Source organism: Melanerpes formicivorus, unplaced genomic scaffold (genome assembly GCF_026170545.1).
Source record: "Melanerpes formicivorus ecotype bairdi unplaced genomic scaffold, bMelFor1.0.p_v2 SCAF_260, whole genome shotgun sequence".
NCBI classification, from domain to species: Eukaryota; Metazoa; Chordata; class Aves; order Piciformes; family Picidae; genus Melanerpes; species Melanerpes formicivorus.
In genome coordinates, this window is record NW_027142612.1 from 95,001 (window position 1) to 102,500 (window position 7,500).

Sequence of the window (7,500 nt, forward strand, 5' to 3'; positions counted from 1 at the left end):
CCCGCCCGCCCGCTAATCCCCCCAACGCCCCCACCCCAAAAACACCCCAGCCCTACCGCATGCCGCTCCCCCTCTCCCCGCTCTCGCTGACCGCTGCCACCCCCCCCCCACCCCTCCCCCCCGAAACAAACCCCCCAGCCCTACCGCATGCCGCTCCCCCTCTCTCCCTAGCCTGCCCCCCCCGCCGTCGCTTGCTGCCGCCGCCGCCGCCGCCGCCGCCGCCGCCGCCGCCGGGACCCGCCTCGGTCTGGTGGCGCGCGCTCGGAGATCCCCGGCTACCCGTCCGTCCGTCCCTCCCTCCCGCCCCGCCCCGGGGGAGGGCCCGGGGCAGCGCGGGCAGGCGGGGAGCAAAAAAAGGCGCGGGCGCCAAAAAACGTCGGGGTCCCGGGGTGGCGGAGTGGGGCGGCGGCGGGGGCGGCGGCGGGTACACGGCGCCGGGTCCAGGGCGCCGGGTCCAGCCCGTCCCGGGGCGGGGACAGGTGGTGTCGTCCGTCCCCGCCCCCGTAACCTGCTCTGAAGCATCCGCTTCCCGCCGCGGTTCGCCCTCCACCCCCCCGCCGCACACGCAGCTGCCGCTTCCCGCCGCCTCTGCCCCCCGCCCCGGGATCAACCACCCGCCGGGTCCAGCCGGTCCCGGTCCCGGGAACCTGCTCCCGGGGCCAGCCGGAGCCACGCCCCCTCCTCTGACGCTTCCAGCTGCCGCCTCCCCTCCCACCCCCCAAACTCACACTGGCCCTCGCCGGCCCGCCCACCCGCCTACCTGCTTGCCCGCCGCCGCTGGGTGGCGTGCCGGACACTCGCACACAGGTACACAGACAGGGACACAGGGACACAGGCACTCAGGCACACAGGGACACAGGGACACAAGGACACAGGGACACAGGCACTCAGGCACTCAGGCACTCAGGGACACAGGGACACAGGGACACAGGCACTCAGGCACTCAGGGACACAGGGACACAGGGACACAGGGACACAGGCACTCAGGCACACAGGGACACAGGTGGCGGGCCGGAGGCCTCTCTCCACTGTGTGGCAGGGGTCCAAGAGCCACCCCAGCCCAACCCAGAGGGTCTTTTGCACCTCTCTAGAGGCCACCCAGAGACCCCAGGCCGCAGCAGAAGCCTCCCCCCGCATGCTCTGCAGGCTTCCGACCCACCCCAGGCCGCACCAGAAGCCTCCCCCGCAAGCTCTGCAGGCTTCCGACCCACCCCAGGCCGCAGCAGAAGCCTCTCCCGCACGCTCTGCAGGCTTCTCAGCCACCCCAGGCCGCAGCAGAAGCCTCTCCCGCACGCTCTGCAGGCTTCTCAGCCACCCCAGGCCGCACCAGAAGCCTCCCCCGCACGCTCTGCAGGCTTCTCAGCCACCCCAGGCCGCAGCAGAAGCCTCTCCCGCACGCTCTGCAGGCTTCTCAGCCACCCCCAGGCCGCAGCAGAAGCCTCTCCCGCACGCTCTGCAGGCTTCTCAGCCACCCCAGGCCGCACCAGAAGCCTCCCCCGCACGCTCTGCAGGCTTCTCAGCCACCCCAGGCCGCAGCAGAAGCCTCCCCCGCATGCTCTGCAGGCTTCCGACCCACCCCAGGCCGCACCAGAAGCCTCCCCCGCAAGCTCTGCAGGCTTCCGACCCACCCCAGGCCGCAGCAGAAGCCTCCCCCGCACGCTCTGCAGGCTTCCGACCCACCCCAGGCCGCAGCAGAAGCCTCTCCCGCACGCTCTGCAGGCTTCTCAGCCACCCCAGGCCGCAGCAGAAGCCTCTCCCGCACGCTCTGCAGGCTTCTCAGCCACCCCAGGCCGCACCAGAAGCCTCTCCCGCACGCTCTGCAGGCTTCTCAGCCACCCCAGGCCGCACCAGAAGCCTCCCCCGCACGCTCTGCAGGCTTCTCAGCCACCCCAGGCCGCACCAGAAGCCTCTCCCGCACGCTCTGCAGGCTTCTCAGCCACCCCAGGCCGCACCAGAAGCCTCCCCCGCACGCTCTGCAGGCTTCTCAGCCACCCCAGGCCGCACCAGAAGCCTCTCCCGCACGCTCTGCAGGCTTCTCAGCCACCCCAGGCCGCACCAGAAGCCTCCCCCGCACGCTCTGCAGGCTTCTCAGCCACCCCAGGCCGCACCAGAAGCCTCCCCCGCACGCTCTGCAGGCTTCCCACCCACCCCAGGCCGCAGCAGAAGCCTCTCCCGCACGCCCTGCAGGCTTCTCAGCCACCCCAGGCCGCAGCAGAAGCCTCTCCCGCACGCTCTGCAGGCTTCTCAGCCACCCCAGGCCGCAGCAGAAGCCTCTCCCGCACGCTCTGCAGGCTTCTCAGCCACCCCAGGCCGCAGCAGAAGCCTCTCCCCGCACGCTCTGCAGGCTTCTCAGCCACCCCAGGCCGCACCAGAAGCCTCTCCCGCACGCTCTGCAGGCTTCTCAGCCACCCCAGGCCGCAGCAGAAGCCTCTCCCGCACGCTCTGCAGGCTTCTCAGCCACCCCAGGCCGCAGCAGAAGCCTCCCCCGCACGCTCTGCAGGCTTCTCAGCCACCCCAGGCCCCAACAGAAGCCTCTCCCGCACGCTCTGCAGGCTTCCGACCCACCCCAGGCCGCAGCAGAAGCCTCTCCCGCACGCTCTGCAGGCTTCCGACCCACCCCAGGCCGCACCAGAAGCCTCCCCCGCACGCTCTGCAGGCTTCCGTCCCACCCCAGGCCGCACCAGAAGCCTCCCCCGCACGCTCTGCAGGCTTCTCAGCCACCCCAGGCCGCACCAGAAGCCTCTCCCCGCACGCTCTGCAGGCTTCTCAGCCACCCCAGGCCGCAGCAGAAGCCTCCCCCGCACGCTCTGCAGGCTTCTCAGCCACCCCAGGCCGCAGCAGAAGCCTCTCCCGCACGCTCTGCAGGCTTCTCAGCCACCCCAGGCCGCACCAGAAGCCTCTCCCGCACGCTCTGCAGGCTTCTCAGCCACCCCAGGCCGCACCAGAAGCCTCTCCCGCACGCTCTGCAGGCTTCCGACCCACCCCAGGCCGCACCAGAAGCCTCCCCCGCACGCTCTGCAGGCTTCTCCGCCACCACAGGCCGCACCAGAGGATCTTTTGCACCTCTCTGGACGCCACCCAGAGACTCCAGGCCGCACCAGAGGCCCCCCCCCCAACCATTTACAGGCTGCAGTGCCAGCCTAGGCCCCGCTGGCAGCCTCCCTTGTCTGCTTTGGAAGGCCTCCCATCCACTCCAGACCTGCCTGGAGGCCTCCCTCGACTGCTCCCGGGGCCCTCGAAGCCACCCTAGGCCTTTCTGGAGGACCTGCTCGACCGCTCGGGCGGCTTCTGACGCACCCTCGGCCATCCGGCGCCCAGCAGCTCCCAGGGCCAGGCACCGGCCTCCCCCCTCCGGCCGCCCCTGGGGCCGGGGGTGGCTCGGACTCGGCGCCCCCAACGTGTCGTCCCGTCCCCCCCCCGCCCCGCACCGCCGAACATTCGCTGCAGCCGAGGGCTTGCCGCTCGACGCCTACCCCACCCGCCCAGCCCCCCGCTGCGGCCCGGCGCTGCCCCGGCCGCTGCGCCCTGCCTCTCATCGCTCCCCCCACCCGGCAACCGGCCGCCGGGCACGGCAAGTCCCAGGGCAGGGAACAGGTGCTGCCGGGACCCCCGTGCTGGCTGCCGGCTTCCCGGGGCTGCCCCGGGCACGGACAGGTCGCCCCCCCCGCCCCGGCGAATGTTCACCGAACCGGCTGCCGGCTGCCTTCGAGCACCCCCCGCCCCCCCGCCACTATCGTCCCCCCCCGCCCCCCCCTCCGCCTCCGCTGCCGCTTCTCCCCGCACCGCCTCCACTGCCTCCCCCCGCCGCCGGCGAACGAGTCGCCGGATCCGTAGGGTGCCGGGAGCCCGAACGGCGAGCGGCTCCGGCTGCTGCCGGGACCGCGGGGATTCGAGCCGCTCCGGCCGCGGCCGGGACCCCGTGCCGGAAGCCGGCATCCCGGGACGGCCCCGGGACGGCCCCGGTCGCCGGCCGGGTGACGTTCAGCGAAGCGGCTGCCGCCAGTCTTTGGGCCTCCCCCGTGCCGGGGCCGCGGGGATTCGAGCCGGTCCGGCCGCGGCCGGGATCCCGGGCCGGACGATGGCTTCCCGGGCCGGTCCCGGTCGCCTCCCGGGTGACGTTCACCGAAGCGGCTGCCGGCTGTCTTCGAGCCCCCCCCCCCCCTCCGCCTCCGCTGCCGCTTCTCCCCGCACCCCCTCCACTGCCTCCCCCCGCCGCCGGCGAACGAGTCGCCGGATCTGTAGGGTGCCGGGAGCCCGAACGGCGAGCGGCTCCGGCTGCTGCCGGGACCGCGGGGATTCGAGCCGCTCCGGCCGCGGCCGGGACCCCGTGCCGGAAGCCGGCATCCCCGGACGGCCCCGGGACGGCCCCGGTCGCCGGCCGGGTGACGTTCACCGAAGCGGCTGCCGGCTGTCTTCGAGCCCCCCCCCCCTCCGCCTCCGCTGCCGCTTCTGCCCGCACCCCCTCCACTGCCTCCCCCCGCCGCCGGCGAACGAGTCGGCGGATCCGTAGGGTGCCGGGAGCCCGAACGGCGAGCGGCTCCGGCTGCTGCCGGGACCGCGGGGATTCGAGCCGGTCCGGCCGCGGCCGGGACCCCGTGCCGGAAGCCGGCATCCCGGGACGGCCCCGGGACGGCCCCGGTCGCCGGCCGGGTGACGTTCAGCGAAGCGGCTGCCGCCAGTCTTTGGGCCTCCCCCGTGCCGGGGCCGCGGGGCTTCGAGCCGGTCCGGCCGCGGCCGGGATCCGGGGCCGGACGATGGCTTCCCGGGCCGGTCCCGGTCGCCTCCCCGGGTGACGTTCACCGAAGCGGCTGCCGGCTGTCTTCGAGCCCCCCCCCCCCCCTCCGCCTCCGCGGCCGCTTCTGCCCGCACCCCCTCCACTGCCTCCCCCCCGCCGCCGGCGAACGAGTCGCCGGATCTGTAGGGTGCCGGGAGCCCGAACGGCGAGCGGCTCCGGCTGCTGCCGGGACCGCGGGGATTCGAGCCGCTCCGGCCGCGGCCGGGACCCCGTGCCGGAAGCCGGCATCCCCGGACAGCCCCGGGACGGCCCCGGTCGCCGGCCGGGTGACGTTCACCAAAGCGGCTGCCGGCTGTCTTCGAGCCCCCCCTTCCTCCGCCTCCGCTGCCGCTTCTCCCCGCACCCCCTCCACTGCCTCCCCCCGCCGCCGGCGAACGAGTCGGCGGATCCATACCGTCCCGAGAGCCCGAGGCGGCGGCACCCAGTGCGGGTCCGGCCGAGGCCGGGACCCCGTGCCTGTCGCAGGCTTCCCGGGACGGCCCCGGAACGGCCGCGGTCGCCGGCCGGGTGACGTTCTCCGAAGCGGCTGCCGGCTGTCTTCGAGCCCCCCCCCCCCCCTCCGCCTCCGCTGCCGCTTCTGCCCGCACCTCCTTCACTGCCTCCCCCCGCCGCCGGCGAACGAGTCGCCGGATCCGTAGGGTGCCGGGAGCCCGAACGGCGAGCGGCTCCGGCTGCTGCCGGGACCGCGGGGATTCGAGCCGCTCCGGCCGCGGCCGGGACCCCGTGCCGGAAGCCGGCATCCCCGGACAGCCCCGGGACGGCCCCGGTCGCCGGCCGGGTGACGTTCACCGAAGCGGCTGCCGGCTGTCTTCGAGCCCCCCCCCCCTCCGCCTCCGCTGCCGCTTCTGCCCGCACCCCCTCCACTGCCTCCCCCCGCCGCCGGCGAACGAGTCGGCGGATCCGTAGGGTGCCGGGAGCCCGAACGGCGAGCGGCTCCGGCTGCTGCCGGGACCGCGGGGATTCGAGCCGCTCCGGCCGCGGCCGGGACCCCGTGCCGGAAGCCGGCATCCCGGGACGGCCCCGGGACGGCCCCGGTCGCCGGCCGGGTGACGTTCAGCGGAGCGGCTGCCGCCAGTCTTTGGGCCTCCCCCGTGCCGGGGCCGCGGGGATTCGAGCCGGTCCGGCCGCGGCCGGGATCCCGGGCCGGACGATGGCTTCCCGGGCCGGTCCCGGTCGCCTCCCGGGTGACGTTCACCGAAGCGGCTGCCGGCTGTCTTCGAGCCCCCCCCCCCCCCTCCGCCTCCGCTTCTCCCCGCACCCCCTCCACTGCCTCCCCCCGCCGCCGGCGAACGAGTCGGCGGATCCATACCGTCCCGAGAGCCCGAGGCGGCGGCACCCAGTGCGGGTCCGGCCGAGGCCGGGACCCCGTGCCTGTCGCAGGCTTCCCGGGACGGCCCCGGAACGGCCGCGGTCGCCGGCCGGGTGACGTTCTCCGAAGCGGCTGCCGGCTGTCTTCGAGCCCCCCCCCCCCCTCTGCCTCCGCTGCCGCTTCTGCCCGCACCTCCTTCACTGCCTCCCCCCGCCGCCGGCGAACGAGTCGCCGGATCCGTAGGGTGCCGGGAGCCCGAACGGCGAGCGGCTCCGGCTGCTGCCGGGACCGCGGGGATTCGAGCCGCTCCGGCCGCGGCCGGGACCCCGTGCCGGATGCCGGCATCCCGGGACGGCCCCGGGACGGCCCCGGTCGCCGGCCGGGTGACGTTCAGCGAAGCGGCTGCCGCCAGTCTTTGGGCCTCCCCCGTGCCGGGGCCGCGGGGCTTCGAGTCGGTCCGGCCGCGGCTGGGACCCCCGTGCCTGTCGCAGGCTTCCCGGGACGGCCCCGGAACGGCCGCGGTCGCCGGCCGGGTGACGTTCACCGAGGCGACTGCCGGCTGTCTTCGAGCCCCCCCCCCCCCCTGCCGGAGCCGCGGGGATACGAGCCGGTCCGGCCGCGGCCGGGACCCCCGTGCCGGAAGCCGGCATCCCGGGACGGCCCCGGGACGGCCCCGATCGCCTCCTGGGTGACGTTCACCGAAGCGGCTGCCGGCTGTCTTCGAGCCCCCCCCCCCTCCGCCTCCGCTGCCGCTTCTCCCCGCACCCCCTCCACTGCCTCCCCCCGCCGCCCGCGAACGAGTCGCCGGATCTGTAGGGGGCCGGGAGCCCGAGGCGGCGAGCGGCTCCGGCTGCTGCCGGGACCGCGAGGCTTCGAGCCGGTCCGGCCCGCGGCCGGGATCTCGTGCCGAACGTCGTCTTCCCGGGACGGTCCCGGGAGGGCCCCAGTCTCCTCCCGGGTGACGTTCACCGAAGCGGCTGCCGGCTGTCTTCGAGCCCCCACCCCTGCCGTGGCCGCGGGGATTCGCCCCGGTCCGGCAGCTGACGGTTCCCTGTGTCGGACGCCGGCTTCCCGGGACTGCCCCGGGACAGCCCCGGTCGCCTCCCGGGTGACGTTCACCGAAGCTGCTGCCGCCTGTCTTTGTCCCCCCCCCCCGTGCTCTCCCTCAGGCGGGAGGTAGACGTGCTCTCCCTCGGCGAGTAGACGTGCTCTCCCTCGGCGAGTAGACGTGCTCTCCCTCGGCGAGTAGACGTGCTCTCCCTCGGCGAGTAGACGTGCTCTCCCTCGGCGAGTAGACGTGCTCTCCCTGGGCGAGTAGACGTGCTCTCCCTGGGCGAGTAGACGTGCTCTCCCTGGGCGAGTAGACGTGCTCTCCCTCGGCGAGTAGACGTGCTCT